The following is a 17,626-nucleotide window of genomic DNA, read 5'->3' on the forward strand; positions in this document are numbered from 1 at the left end:
GGATCCAGGGTCTCCTAACATAACAGCCAAAATAGCCAGGATACAATAGAAAATTACCTTTTGTACCAGGAACCAAGAAATTTACAGCCTGAATGAGAAAACACAATTGACTGAGGCCAGTATCCAGATGAATCAGGTTTTGGGATTACAGTATCTGGCCAGGATTTAAAGCAACCGCTGCAACAATGTTTCAACAAGCAAGTCAAAATTCTATTCAGACAAATGGAGAAACAGAAACAGAGCCACAGCAAAGAACTAGAAGTCATGAAAAAAGCCAAACAGACTATGTTACAAAAATGTATAAAGCAAATTACAAATCCACTGGAAGCTCAGAAGCAGAGTGAGGATGATGGAGGAGTGAATCTGGGAACTTGAGGACTGAGCAATGGTGAGTTCAATCTGATTGGCAGAGACTTGAATACGTGAGGGGACCTAAGGGACAACTGTTATTGCTGAGTCTTAGATGGTGACGGGAAGGAGAATGGGGCTAAGGAGAATTTGAAGAAATGACCCAAACTCTCCAAATCCAGCAAAAGACACGGACGTGTAGATTCAAGAAGCTACATGAACCCCAAACAGGAGTCCAAAACAGCAACAACAGAAATCCATGCAAGACTTTTCATCATGAACTTTATGACAACTAAAGACAAAGAAAAAATCTTGAAAGCAGCCAGACAGAAGTGATATCAGATTATGTATACTGAATGACAATGGTGGATTTCTCATTTTAAACCACAGAAGGAAGTGACACATTTTTCAAGGCCGAAAGAAAAGAAATACCAGCTGTGAATTCTATGTTCAGTGAAACTACCTTCAGGAGTAAAGGGAAAATAGACTTTCTAAGGTGAAGGAACTAAAAGAATTAGTATTTAGCAGGGCTCTTCTTAACAATTTGGCTAAAGGAAGTTCTTTGAACAGAAGTACAAATGATGAAAGAAACTTGGAGCATCAGTAAAGAAAACAGAACAATGAAAAGAATGACAGACCCTGCTTTTCCTCACAAGTATTATAAATAAAAAATGACTGACGATTGAAACAAAAATTATTCCACCATCCGATACTCAAGGCAGTGATATTTCAAAGTGAGGAAGGTAAAGGGACCTCAATGTAGGTGATATTTCCACACATCAGACCAAGTGGTGAAATGCTGATACCAGCAGATAATGACAAATCACATACACAGATATGTAGTAATAGGTTACATTAATTTAGTGATTAAATTAGTAATTTAACAAGCAGCATAGAAACTATGCAAAAATGTATACTTTATAACTCTAAACACATCAAAATGAAATCTTAAATGAAAACTAATAGGAAGGCAAGAAAACAGAAACAAGGAAACAAAAACAAAACAAAACAATAGTATATCAGAATTTAGTCCTATATCAAAATTTAGTCCTTTGATATAAATGTTTGAAGAAAAACAGATTGCAGAATGAGAACGCCATTTACAAGACATTTCAAATTCAGTGACATAGGTAAGTTGAAATTACAAGAATGTAAAAATATATATCTTGCCAACACTAATTTAAAAAATACATGAACCACTCTACTAATACCTGAGAAAATATACTTTAGGGTAAAGAATGTTACTAGAGACAAGGATGGACATTATACAATCGTAAAAGGACTAGTCCACCGGAAAGACATGAGGATCCTAAATGGACACTCATCAGAAGCTCAATACATGAGGCCAAAACTGGTTGAGCTGAAAGGAAACAGACAAACCCACAGTACAGGTGGGAACTCAACATGTGCTTCTCTGCATCTGATAGAACTATTACACTGGAACTGTTTATAATATGATAGAATAGTATGGACAGAAAGTCAAGAAGGATATGGAAAGCCTGCACAACATAAGCAACCACAGGATCTAACTGACAAATCCTGAACCCCACTCAGCAGCAATATACACATTTTTTCAAGCACCTGTGGACCTTTCACCAAATAGACCATAAATTGAGCCCTAAAGCAGAGGATGGTCTTGATCCCTGTCTTCTGTACAATGTCACGAACCTCCGTCCATAGTTCATCAGGCACTCTAACTATCAGATCTAGTCCCTTAAATCTATTTCTCACTTCCACTGTATAGTCATAAGGGATTTGATTTAGGTCATACTTGAATGGTCTAGTGGTTTTCCCTACTTTCTTCAATTTCAGTCTGAATTTGGCAATAAGGAGTTCATGATCTGAGCCATAGTCAGCTTCTGGTCTTGTTTTTGCTGACTGTATAGAGCTTCTCCATCTTGGCTGCAAAAAATATAATCAATCTGATTTCGGTGTTGACCATCTGGTGATGTCCATGTGTAGAGTCTTCTCTTGTGTTGTTGGAAGAGATCCAACCAGTCCATCCTAAAGGAGATCAGTCCTGGGTGTTCACTGGAAGGACTGATGCTGAAGCTGAAACTCCAATACTTTGGCCACCTCATGTGAAGAGTTGACTCATTGGAAAAGAGCCTGATGCTGGGAGGGATTGGGGGTAGGAGGAGAAGTGGACAACAGAGGATGAGATGGCTGGATGGTGTCACTGACTCGATGGACATGAGCCTGAGTAAACTCCGGGCATTGGTGATGGACAGGGAGGCCTGGTGTGCTGTGACTCATGGGGTCTCAAAGAGTCAGACATGACTGAATGACTGAACTGAACTGAAAGCAGAGGGAATCCTGGGAAAGGGCGTAGGTCCTCTCTGGGCCCTTAGGGTTTCTAAGAGCATCTCAAGTTGCCTAGATCCTGGAGAGTTGGTTAGGAAAATAAAACAGACATTGGTTGAGCACTTACTGTTTGCTAGGTGCAGTGCAAACCCTTGCCATTTGGCTTGGTTTATGGGTTTAAGCTCCCTGCTGCGGAAAAGTCAAGGAATCCATACAGCACAAACTTGAGTGGGCCCGGTGGGAGCGTGCTACCTGCCATCTGGGCCTGGGTGTGGGCCCCATACAGATCCCCTCAGTGTCACAGGTTGAGTCTGCCAACAACCTCAGCCAGGAGCCACTGAAACTGGCTTATGGTTACACAACAGCTCCCAAATGGGGCACAGACAAGTTAAACGATCTTAGCTGTTACAAATGAACAGCTGCAGACAACTGCCAGCAGGGGTCTGGGCCCATTTACTGAGAATGAAGCTCAGGGTCAGAAAAATGTATTGACCACAGTCTGGACACAGGCCTGGTTGTCTTTTTTTTTTTTTAAACTCTAATTTCTTTCTGTGTCAGAGCCCCAGCCAGGCAGCATGGGAGGCTGCAAGAAAGAACCCAGTCAGCGATTCCAGAGCCTGTGTCCTCCCTGTGGCCCTGAAAAGACATCTCTGCACACTCTCCCCAGTGAGCAATCTCCCGTGAACTGGTTCCCTCCTTCTGCACTTTGCCTTCCATTTGAACTGGAAGAATCTAGCTGAAGCCACACCTGCAGTCTCCCAGGATGTGCTGAAGCTGGCGGTGGCTGAGAACATCGTGGGCACCACCGCCCCCTAGTGGCGTCATAGGTTACTACAGCAGTGTGTGAGTGTGTGAAGTCACTCAGTCCTGTCGACTCTTTGCGACTCCACGGACTGTAGCCCACCAGGCTTCTCTGTCCATGGGATTTTCCAGGCAAGGGTACTGGAGTGGGTTTCCATTTCCTTCTCCAGGTACTACAGCAGGCACAACTGCAAAGACCAGTGCGGTGTCTGTTAGCTGCTAACCTATAGATGGAGAGCATGTGAAATGAAAAATAGATTGAGTTGTCTTAATATGAGGAGTTTGGATGCTGAAGCCTAGTTGTCTGGCTTCAAATTTTGGCTCTCCTGCCTATTCACTCTGTGACTTTGACAGGCTACTTGACCAGACCATCTTTTCTCGTTTGTCAGATGGAAACAGTTGTAGTGCTTATGTGATACTGATGTCCTGAGAATTAAATGAGTGAACAGGTTAGAACAGCACCTGTAGGGGAGTGGCATGTAATCATACCTATAATTATCTTTAAAAAATATTATTACAGTCTTTAATCCTTGATAGACCAATTGATGGTATCTGCAGATTAAAGTTGAGACCCACTGTACAAAAAGTGAGGAATTTCCCTGGTGGCTCAGAGGGTAAAGAATCTGCCCACAATGCAGGAGATCCGGGTTCGATCCCTAGGTGGGGAAGATCCCCTGGAGAGGGAATGGCAATCCACTCCAGCGTTCTTGCCTGGAGAATCCCATGGACAGAGAAGCCTGGCGAGCTCTAGACCATGGGGTTGCAAAGAGTCAGACACAACTGAGTGACTAACATTTTCACTTTCATCCTTCATAGTGGTGACTCCCTAGTATAAGAGTGGGAAAACTTCCAAATAAAGGTACTGCAGTGGCTTAAAATTAGATGGTCAGGATTGGCCTCAAACTGCTGGGGTTGAGAAGGTTTGCATCTGTGAGTGACTAAGGCGGTGGTCTGGTGGTCTTCCTGTCTTAGCATGAATAGGAGCCGGCCCAGCAAAGCTTCCACAGGAAGGAGAGGGCATACCTCACTCCCTTCCCTCCTACACCTCCCTGCCCCACCAGGCAACCTTTCTGCTTCCCCCCATACCCCGCCTCTGTGTCCTAGTCATCCTTGTTATCTGATCACAGGTATAAAGAGATACCAGGAATGAAAACAAAAGAAACCTCCTTTATGAGGTGTTGAAAATGTTCTAAAATTGATTGTGTTGACAGTGAATTGTAGGGAAGATATGAAAAACCATTTACACTTTGAATGGATGAAGGGTGTAATGTGTGCATTGTATTTCAATAGAGCTGTTAAAGAGCTAAAAGTGGAAAGAATCTAGAAGACTAAAGACAAATGTGAGAGTCCTGGGTGGCATGGACAGCAACCCAACATCTCTGCGTGGAGAGAGCAAGGGAAATCGGCCTGACCGCACGGGAACCTCTGTGGCCCTGCCACACCCCCCAAAGCATCTGCCTCCCAGGCTTGCTAACCAAGCAGAACTGTGCTTCCTCTTACAAACATGCTCCAACTGGGAAATACAGAACGCCTGCAGAGGATGAACCTATAACCACAGTGGTGGCCTCCTCCTCTGTGACGTGGGAGCCCTGGGGTGGCCTGTGCAGGGAAGTGAACTGGGGAACCCCTGGGGTGGGGAAAGGGAAGCTGAGAGACAGGAAGGGAATCTGGAGAGAGGCAGGCCTCCCACAATGCAGTTGGGGGGCTCTCCAGTCAGGTGATCTGTTCTCCAAAAGACCTGGGTTGAGTTTTCAAACTTCACCTTTGATTAAAAAACCCAACACCAGCAGGTGGAACTTCCCAGTGGCACATAGGTGGGCACTACCACTTCAAATGGGGCTTCCCAGGTGGCTCAGTGGTTAAAAAAAAAAAAAAATCCATCTGCCAATGCAGGAGACTCAAGAGATGTGGGTTCGATCCCTGGATTGGGAAGATCCCCTGGAGGAGGAAATAGCAACATCCCTCCGGTATTCTTGCCTGGAGAATTCCATGGACAGAGGAGCTTGGTGGACTACGGTCCATGGAATTGCAAAGAGTTGGACACGAGTGAGCACGCATGCACTTTACTGCCTCAAGTCAGGCAAGGAGGAACCTGGTGTGTTTTCAGCCATCCTTCTGTCATTGGAAAACTAGGGGTGGGAGAGCTCAAGCACAATGAAGAGGAGACTGGGAAAATTTGGCAGAGGCTCAGGCTTGACCAGATGGTGGGCGGGGCTCAGGCCTGGACTGCAGGCTCTACTGCAGGGGGACACCTGTAGCCGGGAGAGAACCTTCAGCTTTGCACCTACCTCAGCAACCACCCAGCAGGATGGACGGGTCTGAGCCAGGAGAAGCGGTAGGTGGTCAGGATTTATCAGGGGCAAGGAGGGAGGAAGTGATTTCCAAAAGGGAGAACTTTTGCCCAGGTCCAGGGAAGTGCAGGGTAGTGGGGGCATCCAGGCTGTGAAGACCCTGCAGAAGGACATGGGGAGCTCAGAGCTAGCTATGAGCACCTTTCTGCTCTCCTTGCTCTTCTCTCCCAAGACTCCACCTGAGGCTCCAGCAACAAATCCCGAGGGGAGGTGAATGACTCTGAGTTAGCCCGGAAAAGGGAATTCTCACGAGGTCCTGCATGTCTTCAACACCAATTGGCTTTTGCCATTAGAAAGAGTGGTATTTTATGTATAAACATGAGCAGAGTAGTTCCTGGGCCTGCCTGAGATGTCAACTAGCACCCGCTCCCCCTGAACAGACATGAAGGAAAAAGAAAGACAAAAGCAAGGCCACTGTGCAATGACCCCACGAGTCCTGCCTTCTCCACTTCGGTTGTACCTTGGAGGGCGGGTGACAGGCAGGAATATGTGTCTATCCCAGCAGGTGTGCTGCACATACAGAGCTTAGGACCTGCCAGAAGCTGAGGAGAAGTGTTTTGGAGGGGAGGACTTTCCTCCTCTGTAAGATGAAACTACCAAGAAAGTTACCTCTCTGGATGGTGGAGCCAACCAAACAACAACTGTGGAGGCACAGCTGCAGATCACATCGCATTTAAGAACAGAGAGAAAAGAAGCCAAGGAGATACCAATGAAAGTATTTTAACACCAGTTTAAAAAGAAATGTGACTGTGCTTGGTAGAGCATGGACACATATTTTGGAGGCGTGCACTGACGAGTCTCCCCCTTTTCCAGTGCTCTGCACATGGGTGGGTTTGGGCTGATCAGTCCTCATTCTTATGATCATGGGCATCAGACTCCATGTCTTCAAAAGGTTGCAATGAAGATGGAATGAGGTTGTGTATAAGAAGAACCAGTGCAAAGCCTGGAACATGGTGATCATCCCCATCATCAGCATTACCACCACCGCCAGCATCTTCACCATTATCGCCATCAGCATCAGTGTCATTGTTGTCATCTTTCCTGTTACGAGGTGTCAGGTGTGACAAGCCCCCAAACCTGCTTCCTAGGAGTTGGAGTGTGGGGGTCAGATTGGGAGTACTTGGTTCCCTCCTCTGTTAGGCCCAGTTGAATGGAAAGACAAAGAGAAGCAAACTGAAGTATCTGAGGAGTCCTGACACACGGTGTGAGTGTAGTTCCAGGGTGTCTGCTTGCTTCCCTGGCAAGGGAGCAGAATTACTAGATCTCCTGGCATATAATCAAACATGTGTTTGCATTTTACGTATGCTTAGTCTCTTAGATTGGCCTATTATCCACCTAGTTATCCAAAGGAAAGCGGGAAAAGATATGTGGGAATGGACATCGTTACAGATACTGTAAAAGTGAAGGTTGGAAAAAAAAAATGGGGAAAAGATTTGAATAGAAACTTTACCAAAGAAGACAAATGGCAAATCAGCACATGAAAATCATCTCAACATCAACAGCCATTTGTCGCTTAATTGCTAAGTTGTGTCCAACTCTTTTGTGATCCCATGGACTGTAGCCCACCAGGCTTCTCTGTCCATGGGATTTCCCAGGCAAGAATACTGGACTGGGTTGCCATTTCCTTCTCTAGGGGATCTTCCCAGCCCAGGGATTGAACCCGGGTGTTTTGCATTCTTTACTACTGAGCCACCAGGGAAGCCCTAATTAGGCACTAGAAACATGCAAATTAAAACTACAATGAGATATGATTCCATCACTCTTAGGTGGTTAAATTTTTTAAAAAATGCCAAAGAGGAACTCCAACGCATTGCTGGAAGGAATGCAAAAAGCGTGTGGACACTTAGGAAAGATTTTGTACAAGGTTAAACATGCACTTACCGTATAACCCACCAAACCTGATCTTAGGAGTTTACCCACAGTGGAAAGGAAGGCCTCATTTCTGGACAGAGGCCCATGAGTTATCTGAGCAATATTAGTCTTTAAACTTTAGTTAGCATTTACTCTGTGTTAGACATTAACTCCTACAAGTCTCAAAACAATCCATTGAGATTAAGCCTGAGCAGCGCTCCCCATGCTGCTGTCTGCACCCTTCCTCCCCTCCTCTCCCTCCAGCTTTATGGGGCCCCCTCACCTGGGAGGTAACAGAGGTACACCTCTCCAGGCCAGGGTATCAGACAAGGGCCGCATATGCTTTGTACAAGCACAGACAGTTTACTAGGGTAAGAAGGTGGAAGGAAGTCAAGGCGATTGCTGATCTTAGCTCTCTGTGACTTGGAGGGTCTTTTGTGCTCCCAAAAGCGAGGCTGGTCAGGGCTGCAAGCGCTGCTGTGGGAAGACCCTTCTCTTCCTGGCTTTGTGGGAGCTTCTGCTCCTGGAGGGGACTGTGCCCCCGGCTCAGAGGGTTGCATCCTGGCCCCTCATGCTCCCCTGGCCACCACTGAATCCAAGGATTCTGAAGGAGGGGTTCTGCTCTATAGAGCAGCTGTGAATGTGTGCGTGTTTGCTTGTGTGTGTGTGGTTGTTTGTGCTTGTGCATCTGAGGTCTTCCTTATCACCCTCAAACCTACAGGTGAGTGACCAAGGTGGGCCAGGAGCGACACTGACTACAGAGTTTCAGGGCCCCCCGCTCCCCAGCGGTCAGCAGGGACCAGGCTGGGAGGGTCAGCTGGGACCCCAGGTCGTTCCTTGCTGCTGGCAGCGGGGTGAGGAGATGCTGACACAGCCTACACTTCACAACCACCAGGAGGCGGGGGTTGAAGACATATTAACGTTGATTTAGAGAAAGTGCGCAGTGCCTTTGCAGGCTCCTGGGGGTCGGCCAACTGCTGTCCACCGTCTACACCCGCGGGGTGGCTGGCTGTGTGTGCTTTCCTGTCATTGCTGGCGTATGTGGAAGCACAAACACCTTGGAAGAAAGGCTTGAGGAAAAAACACGAAATGGTATCTGTAGTTGTGCCAGAGTGGGAGGGTTCCCCCCTTTTTCTGTTCTTTCTTTGTGTGTGTGTGTGGGGGGGGGGGGGGGGAGTATTTTCAGAATGGTCGCTCAGCAGATAAAGACTCTGCCTTCAATGCAGGAGACCTGGGTTTGATCCCTGGGTCGGGAAGATCCCTTGGAGAAGGGAGTGGGTACCCACTCCAGTATTCTTGCCTGGGAAATTCCATGGACAGAAGAATCTGGTGGGCTACAGCCCGTTGGATCGCAGAGTCAGACAGGAGTGAACGACTAACACAACGATAAAATGCTCTTAAGGAAAATCCTCTATGCTGCGTAGGGTCCCGGAGCGGCCGGCAGGGGGCGCGCGCCATCGGGGACTGGCGCGGGGCAGTGGGGCTCCCGGGAGGTGCGCGCGCAGGACGCGGACCCGGCCTAGGGTTAGGGGGCGAGGATCTCGAGCGGAGGTGGTTGGGGCGGGGGCCGGTCTGTGGACAGCCCACTCGATCCTGAGCACTGTGTCGGTAGTAGCCCAGCCTTGTGAAGAGCCTTCTGGGGAGGAGGGGGCTCCAGCTGAGACCTCAGGGCTGGGGAAACGCGATGCTTGGTGCGGCAAGGAGATGGGCATTCAGAATAGTCGGGAGCCCTAAGGAGTCCTCATCCTCGCCCGAACTCCGCAGGGACCCGCTCAGCGAGGAGAGAAGGTGGCGGGTCCTCTCAGAGGCTTCTCGGGCCGGGCACGTGTCGGTGCTTGCAGGTTTAACTCGCGGGATTGCACATGGCGTCTCCATTCCACAGCGGAGGGCCCGGCAGAGCTGGGGGCCCTGCGCCGTCCCGGGGCGGGGGTGGCGGGGAGGAGGCGAGGGCGGCATACGTTCTCCGCCTCCCCCATCCTCCTCAGCTCTGCAGAAACGAGGAAGAAGAGCGATTTCCTAGACGTGTCGTGAGTTTTAAGTGCAGAAACAGAAGGGGGGCATTCTGTACGCGATGACTGTGGTTGTGAAGCTGTAGGGTTTGCTGAGCATCTGTCTTCCTTTCCCTGTAAGGTCTTTTGTAAGAACGAACCCCAGAGGGCGCCGGTTCAGCCCAGCTGCTTTACAAGTCCGGAGGGCAGAGGGCAATGGCCCCATGTAGCAGGGCTCTCCACTCCTTGACTCCCCTTCTTGTGAGTAATTTGGCTTCTCTGGTGGCTCAGGTAAAAGAATCTGCCTGCCAATGCAGGAGATGCAGGTTGGATCCTTGGGTTGGCAAGGTCCGCTGGAGAAGGAAGTGGCAACCCACTCCAGTATTCTTGCGTTCTTGCTTGGGAGATCCCATGGACAGAGGAACCTGGTGGGCTACAGTCCATGGGGTCCCAAAGAGTTGGATAATACTGAGCGACTAAACAACAACAACTTGGGTAAAGACTCTCCTTCCCGCGGGGCACAGGAGTCCTGTGACCTGGCCCTGGCCTGGCTGTCCTTTGGGACATCACCCGTTCCTTCCCCATCTCACGGTGGATGGCTCTGTGTGTGGGAGAATACCCATGCGGTAGTCTCTGGGGTCTGACAGGCCCCCACGAGGACTTCTAAACCAGATGGCTTGTCTTGAGTCATCCAGCTGAGTTTTGAAGGCTCCTCTGAGCTGCTATTGTTTGCCAAGACCCCCCCACCCAGAGTCCTCCAGGGGTTGCCCTTCCTCCTGTCTTCTGTATCTGGTGTTAAAAAGGAACACTTGGGGTCATTCCTTTTATGACAAGTAAAGACCTTGCGTTACAGTGACCAAAATGGTCACAACATGGAAATATTCTATTTGTCTCTTCTGTGTGTATTGCCTAGAAGGACTCTATTTACCTTACATGTTTACTCACTGCAGTCACATTATGATCCTAAAATACAGTTGTTACAGGAAAATCAGGATAAATACTTAATTCCTCCCTCCCTTTTTACTTACAGTTTTCAGGTTGAGTTTATTTCTTAGAATCCTCCCGTGGTGAACAAGTAGAGTTTTGTTTGTTTTAGTACCTTTCTGAATTCCTCAATTTTTAACACATGTGATTTGTTTCCATCCACCTCTGTGACTGCTTTTCGCCTTTAATGTTAAAGAACAAGAAGTGTGAATACACAGCAAAGTGAAAGTGAAAGTCTCTCACTCGTGTCTAACTCTTTGCGACCCCATGCGCTGTATAGTCCATGGAATTCTCCAGGCCAGAATACTGGAGTGGGTAATTGTTCCTTTCTCTAGGGGATCTTCCCAACCCAGGGATTAAACCGAGGTCTCCTGCATTCCAGGCAGATTCTTTACCAGCTGAGCCACCAGGGAAGCCCAGGAATCCTGGAGTGGGTAGCCTATCCCTTCTCCAGGGGATCTTCCCGACCTAGGAATCAAACTGGGGTCTCCTGCATCGCAGGCAGATTCTTCACCAGCTGAGTTCCCAGGGAAGCCCTGATATACAGCAAGGGCCATGACAATGGGCATTCCAGTTGTTCCATGTTCCATTTCTGGAGTTCAGCTCTACCGAAATCGTTAAAAAACAGGTTTGAGTAAAAGCGTTATGAACAAAGATGTTGGTTGAAGTATTTTTTAAAAAATGGAAGATTGAAAATATTCTCATTCTATAGTTCAATAGTTATTTAGTAAAATAGGGCACATCCATTTGATGAAATACTATACTCTGATTAAAATGGTCATTCTTAAAACTGCATAACAGTGTTAGCACCTTTATGGAAATATATAATATACATACAGCAATATTCACCCAATTTAAATGTATTCAGTAACTTTTTTTTTTTTAATTTTTTTATTAGTTGGAGGCTAATTACTTCACAACATTTCAGTGGGTTTTGTCATACATTGATATGAATCAGCCATAGATTTACACGTATTCCCCATCCCGATCCCCCCTCCCACCTCCCTCTCCACCCGATTCCTCTGGGTCTTCCCAGTGCACCAGGCCCGAGCACTTGTCTCATACATCCCACCTGGGCTGGCGATCTGTTTCACCATAGATAGTATACATGCTGTTCTTTTGAAACATCCCACCCTCACCTTCTCCCACAGAGTTCAAAAGTCTGTTCTGTATTTCTGTGTCTCTTTTTCTATTTTGCATATAGGGTTATCATTACCATCTTTCTAAATTCCATATATATGTGTTAGTATGCTGTAATGTTCTTTATCTTTCTGGCTTACTTCACTCTGTATAATAGGCTCCAGTTTCATCCATCTCATTAGGACTGATTCAAATGAATTCTTTTTAATGGCTGAGTAATATTCCATGGTGTATATGTACCACAGCTTCCTCCATTCATCTGCTGATGGGCATCTAGGTTGTTTCCATGTCCTGGCTAAACAGTGCTGCGATGAACATTGGGGTGCACGTGTCTCTTTCAGATCTGGTTTCCTCAGTGTGTATGCCCAGAAGTGGGATTGCTGGGTCATATGGCAGTTCTATTTCCAGTTTTTTAAGGAATCTCCACACTGTTTTCCATAGTGGCTGTACTAGTTTGCATTCCCACCAACAGTGTAAGAGGGTTCCCTTTTCTCCACACCCTCTCCAGCATTTATTGCTTGTAGACTTTTGGATAGCAGCCATCCTGACTGGCGTGTAATGGTACCTCATTGTGGTTTTGATTTGCATTTCTCTAATAATGAGTGATGTTGAGCATCTTTTCATGTGTTTGTTAGCCATCTGTATGTCTTCTTTGGAGAAATGTCTGTTTAGTTCTTTGGCCCATTTTTTGATTGGGTCATTTATTTTTCTGGAATTGAGCTGCAGGAGTTGCTTGTATATTTGTATTCAGTAACTTTTAAAAAAAGATTTATTTATTTATGGCTGAGCTGGGTCTTTGTTGCTGTGTGTGGGCTTTTTCTAGTTGCGGTGAGTGGGGGCTACTCATTGCGGTGGCTTCCCTTGTTGTGGAACATGAGCTCTAGGGCATATGGGCTCAGTAGTTGTGACCCACGGGCTTAGTTGCTGTGTAGCATGTGGAATCTTCCCTGAACAGGGATCAAACCCATGTCCCCTGCATTGTCAGGAAGACTCTCAGCCACTAGACCACTGGGGAAGCCCTAAATGTGTAGAGTTAACTCCTAACACATGCGTAACAGTTGTGCAAACATCACAATCCTGTGTGGGTTCCCATTGCCCTCAACTTCCCTCATGACCCAACAGTTCCTCTCACAGATACTGAAGAAAAAACTTGTTCGTGAAGGGTCACAGCAGCACTGTTTACAACAATGAAGATGTGGAAACCATTCAAATGTCCATCAACTGAAGAATGGGTGAAAACTGTCGTATGGTCACACAGTGGAATATCATTCAGCCCTAAAAAGGCATGAAGTACCAGCACATGAAGCAATGTGCCTGAGCTTCAGAACATTATGTTGATAAAAGAAGCCAGGTGTAAGAAATCGTATATTATAGAACTGTATTCATAGGAAGTGTGCAGAATGGGCGAATCCACAGAGACAGAAATGGGGTCCATGCTGCTGAGGGCTGAGGGAGGGGGAAACAGGAAGTCACTGCTTACGGGCACAAGCTTTCCTTTCTCAGTGATATAAACGGTTCTGAAAGTAGAGAGGGGCTCTCGTTACACAATGTTGTAAAGGTGCTAAATGCCACTGAACTGTACATTTAAAAATGGTTGAACATGTTAATTTTACCACAATAAAAAACAATAGCCATAAATGAATGGCTTTTGGTAGCCTTTTGAGAAGTAGAGTGATACAGTGGAAAGATCTAAGATTTTAGATGTAGGATAATTTGATTACCACCCTGCCACTTCCTCTCTCTGTGACCTTGGGCAAACCTCTTGGAACTGGTTTTCTTACCTGAAATATGTAGTAAGCCAGTGTTTCTGGGTGGATGAAATGAGATGACACCATTGAAATGGAAGCACAGATGCTTGACTTACTTTAAGATGATGAGTAAGACTGATTTTTTGGAGGAGGAGAGGGAAAGGGGCAGAAGAAAAAAGGACCATGCAGAGTGCACCATGAAAAGAGCAAGACAGATAGGTGTTCTCAGTGATTTTGTATCTCACATTCACCAAGTGCTGGGCCTGCCCCTCACTTCCATCACCCTCATCCCCAGCTGTGTTCCTTTGGACAAGTTGCTTAATTTCTCTGTCTGAGTTTTCTAAAGACTAAAGTTGTGATGATGACTGAGGACTGGCTAGGCAGTGCTAGTGTTACTGGTTTCTGGTGTTCTTGTCTTCAATAAGGAGAGAAGGAAAGAAGGAACATGGTTGTAAACTTGATAATCTCTGGGGGTGTTTTTGTTTTTTCATTTTTCAAACTGTGATTAAACTTTTCTGTAACATTTTAGAATTATACTCTGGTTGGTGGTTACTGATCTCTTTGGAAGAGCTCAGAGCTCACAGAGCCCTTTTGGACACCATGAAAGAGCCACCTGCCCACAGGATGGTGTTGTGAGGATTCACCCAGACTGTGGTCTTAGTGACTGTCTGACACAGACCTGGAAGGGAACACAGAACATTAAGCTGCAGGTTACAGGTTTGGGCCCCACCACTTTTGGACCTCAGATCCCTCCAAGTAAAGGAGGAGATTCTTGGCAGGCTGCTATGGCATTGTAGTAGGGTGGATTAAGAATGTCCCATGCAGTGTGTGGGATGGACTTACACCAAACAGTATTTGTTGCTCACTTATTTATTTTTTTGCTGCAAAAACCTTTATTGTTTCCATTTTGTCCAAGGCTTGAGAGAGGTCTTGGGGGTGTTAAAAAGCTGCCTAGTGGCTGCAGAGATGGGCTTCAGGAAGCCCCAACGTTAGCAGGGGGCTCCTCAAAGGCTGCTGGTCTCAGAGACTCCTAGTCATGCTTGAGGGTGAACCATTTGAAGAGATATTCACCCAACCCAGCCTGGGGACCAGCTGGCCTGCGGAGGTTGGTCAGGTGGTCATCAGCTTCTTAATGAGTTTCACCTCCTCACCTAGGAAGTGGTTCTCCAGGAGGTCGCAGAGGTGGGGGTCTGCACTGGCAGAACCCAGGCCATGCAGATCCAAAAGGGCCTAGTTCAGATTCTTCTCTGTGAGAAGGGCAACTTCCATAGCATCCTGGATTTTACCCCACTCATCTTGAGATGGCTTCTGCACGTTCAGAAAAAGGGCGTGGCTGCCACCCTGGATTTGCATTCGCGAGAGACGCTTGCTGCCCTTGTACTTCTCCTTGGCCAATTTGTGGGAAAAAATGGTCCACACCCTTCCTGAGTAACATCGTCTTGGTCAAAATAGAAGCCCAGAGACAGGCAGGTGTAGGAGTCCCACAGATGCTTGTTGAACAGGTGGTTGACGGCGGCCTCCACCTCAGTGGAATAATTCTGAGGAATCTGGGAGCTAGTGGTTGATCGGTAATGAGTTAAGCTCAAAAACTTGTGGCTGGTCCCAGTAATCATGGACAGCAGAGTAACTGATGCCAAAAGTTGTCACTGGAATAAAGGTTCGGGGATGGTCGGAGGCTGGAGCAAGGGGCATTCTTGGGTCTGTTCCATCTAAGCACTGCTGAAGCAAGAGACAAATCCCTAGGACTGCCAAGCGCACCTCCTGTGGCTCATTTAAATTCAAGTTTAATGGGCCCTCCTGAACTCTCCCTTGCTGACTATGGCGGCCCTAATAGGCTGGAGCTGAGGTTGGCATGGGTGTGCCTAGGTTAAAAGGCAGCTGCTGTTTTGGGCCCAATTCCAGGCCCACACACAGGAACCCCTGGGGGGTAGGCTGGCTTGGCCTTCCCACCTCTGAGTTTCCTGAGCCCAGGGCCATGGCTTGATGCAAATTAAATGTTGAAGAACCAGCAGAGCCCCTGGCATTTAGAGTATCGAGACCAAAAAAAGGGGAGGCCAGGAGAATGGAGGAAGGAGGGAGGAAGGAAGGGAGGAGGGGAGCAAGGAAGGGAAGAAAGAAGGGAAGTGGGAGGGAGAGAGGGAGAGAACAGGCCCTTCTGCACTTTCAGAGCATCCGTTAGCTGAGGGACAAGGTCACAGGTTCCAGACTCCTGTCCTCTGGGGACCATCGTTGAGAGCATGCTAGTGAGAGAGTTGGCGTCCAAGAAAAGGAACCACACGGCAGGTCACCTTTGTAGAGGCTTGCTGAGCTCACAGGAAGCGGGCATTTGATTCGTGGTGGGATGTGGGACTGAAATGCTCAAGTTTGTGAACATGGAGCTGGGGGATCCTCAGACGCTGCCAGCTGTCCTGGTGAGCCAGGTGCCTTCTTTGAATGGCCGTGGAAGGAGCAAGGCTTTGTGGAAGGCAATGTTTCCTAAGCGGGTTGTTTTTTTTTTTTGGCTGCTCTGCACGGCTTGCAAGATCTTACAGGGACTGAACCCAGGCCTCAGCTGTGGAAGCAGCTGGAGTCCTAACCACCAGCAAAGTCCCCTAAGTGGGGTTCCTGCTGCTTCTATTTGTGCTGCCCATGTTGGCCCCAGAGCCAAGCACCCTGTTGGCACCAACTGCCCCACTGCCCGTGTCATGGCTTCCGGGCTCCAAGAGAAGGTGGGGCTGGGGTGTCTGAAGCCTGATGCTGTCACCTGGAAGAGAGTAAAGAGGGGCCTTCTTCAGATAGAGAGTCTGGAATTTATTTTACCTGTGGGTCAGTAGAGGCAAGTGTACTTTGACTGTTAGCACAAGAGGCTGCCAGGAAGGCATGTGACGAGCCCACATATTCACCCGGGCACCCCTGAAACAAAGGTCATGGATCCCAGGTGGTGGCTGCCCTCTGGGTGGGCCAGCCCAGGGCTGCCTGCTTCATGCCTCTGGTCCCATCTGAGGGTTATTGGTGCCCTTTCCAGCTCCAAAGAGGCCCGGCCTGGAAGATGAGATGGGCCACTCAGCGTTAGGGGAGAAATAAATCATTTTCCTTCTTTCCAGACACCAGCAACTCCATGAGATAAGCTGTTCTCTTCTTCTAGAACAGTCGTGAGTTAGAGCTGGGCTTCTCATTCTACCACCCTCCTACCTTCTCTTGCACCTGGTCCATATCAGTATTTCACACTGTCTGCTGTTTTTATCCAATGACTGTCTCTGAAAACCTGCAATTCCCCTGGATTCTGTGGCCCCATTCTATGGATGCTGTTCTTTCCTCTAAAATCCTGGCTCTTTTCAAACTCACTAGCTCTCTGTTTCTATAATCTCTGCTTCCCTGAGTGTCATCTCTCCCAGCCCCTGGAGCCCAGGCTGTTTCGTGGCCTTTGATAACCTGAATGCTGTCTCAGAGTCCTTCTTATGGTGGAGGCCCCTCCAGCTGTGTCTGGGCTTGGCCATCTCCCTGTGGGGCCACGCCGTGGGGCCTCTACTGGGGTGGGTGGCACTCACTGACTCCAAATCAGATTTTCCTTTGGTATTTTTGGGGAGGGAGCTGTGTGCTGTGTCGAAGGTGAGAATTTGGGTCCTGCCCCCAGTGCCGACCAACTGCGTCCAGGCCTTGGGAGGGTGTCTCTCCCCCACGGACTGATTTGGGTGACATCCAGACAGCAGGTCCTCCTGGTTCCTGCGCTGGGCCATCCTTCCTGCACCAGGGATGCTCCCTTGTCCCCTTGCCCTGGGGGTTGGGCCCTGCTGGCTGCCAGGGTTTTCTCTTCATTACTTTCATAGGACATTGTCCTTTCTTGTGTCAATGAAAAAAATCAGTAGATCTAAGGAAAAAATGGAAAATTTTATTTGAGCCAAACTGAGGATTATAACCCGGGAACAGCCTTTCAGAAAGCTCCAAGAACTCTTCTGCCTGTTAGAGGTCAAAGCACAGTTATGTAAGTTTTTGAGACAGAGGGCTGTATTCTACATAATGCATTATTGACTATTTGCACAATCCAGATCTCCATGGACAAAGTGATGGTGGGTCATGGGTCACCATGGCCCCTTACAGGGTTAAGAAGGAAGGTTCTCTCCTAAGGGGTCTG

The 17,626-nt window shown here is 47.7% G+C and overlaps 1 pseudogene; it reads right to left on the reverse strand.

The window, feature by feature from the left end:
• Positions 1-14,545: 14,545 nt before the first annotated feature.
• On the reverse strand, positions 14,546-17,231 carry LOC133073035 (ferritin light chain-like; annotated as a pseudogene).
• Between the last annotated feature and the right edge of the window lie 395 nt (positions 17,232-17,626).

This window comes from Dama dama, chromosome 18 (genome assembly GCF_033118175.1).
Source record: "Dama dama isolate Ldn47 chromosome 18, ASM3311817v1, whole genome shotgun sequence".
Classification (NCBI taxonomy): Eukaryota; Metazoa; Chordata; class Mammalia; order Artiodactyla; family Cervidae; genus Dama; species Dama dama.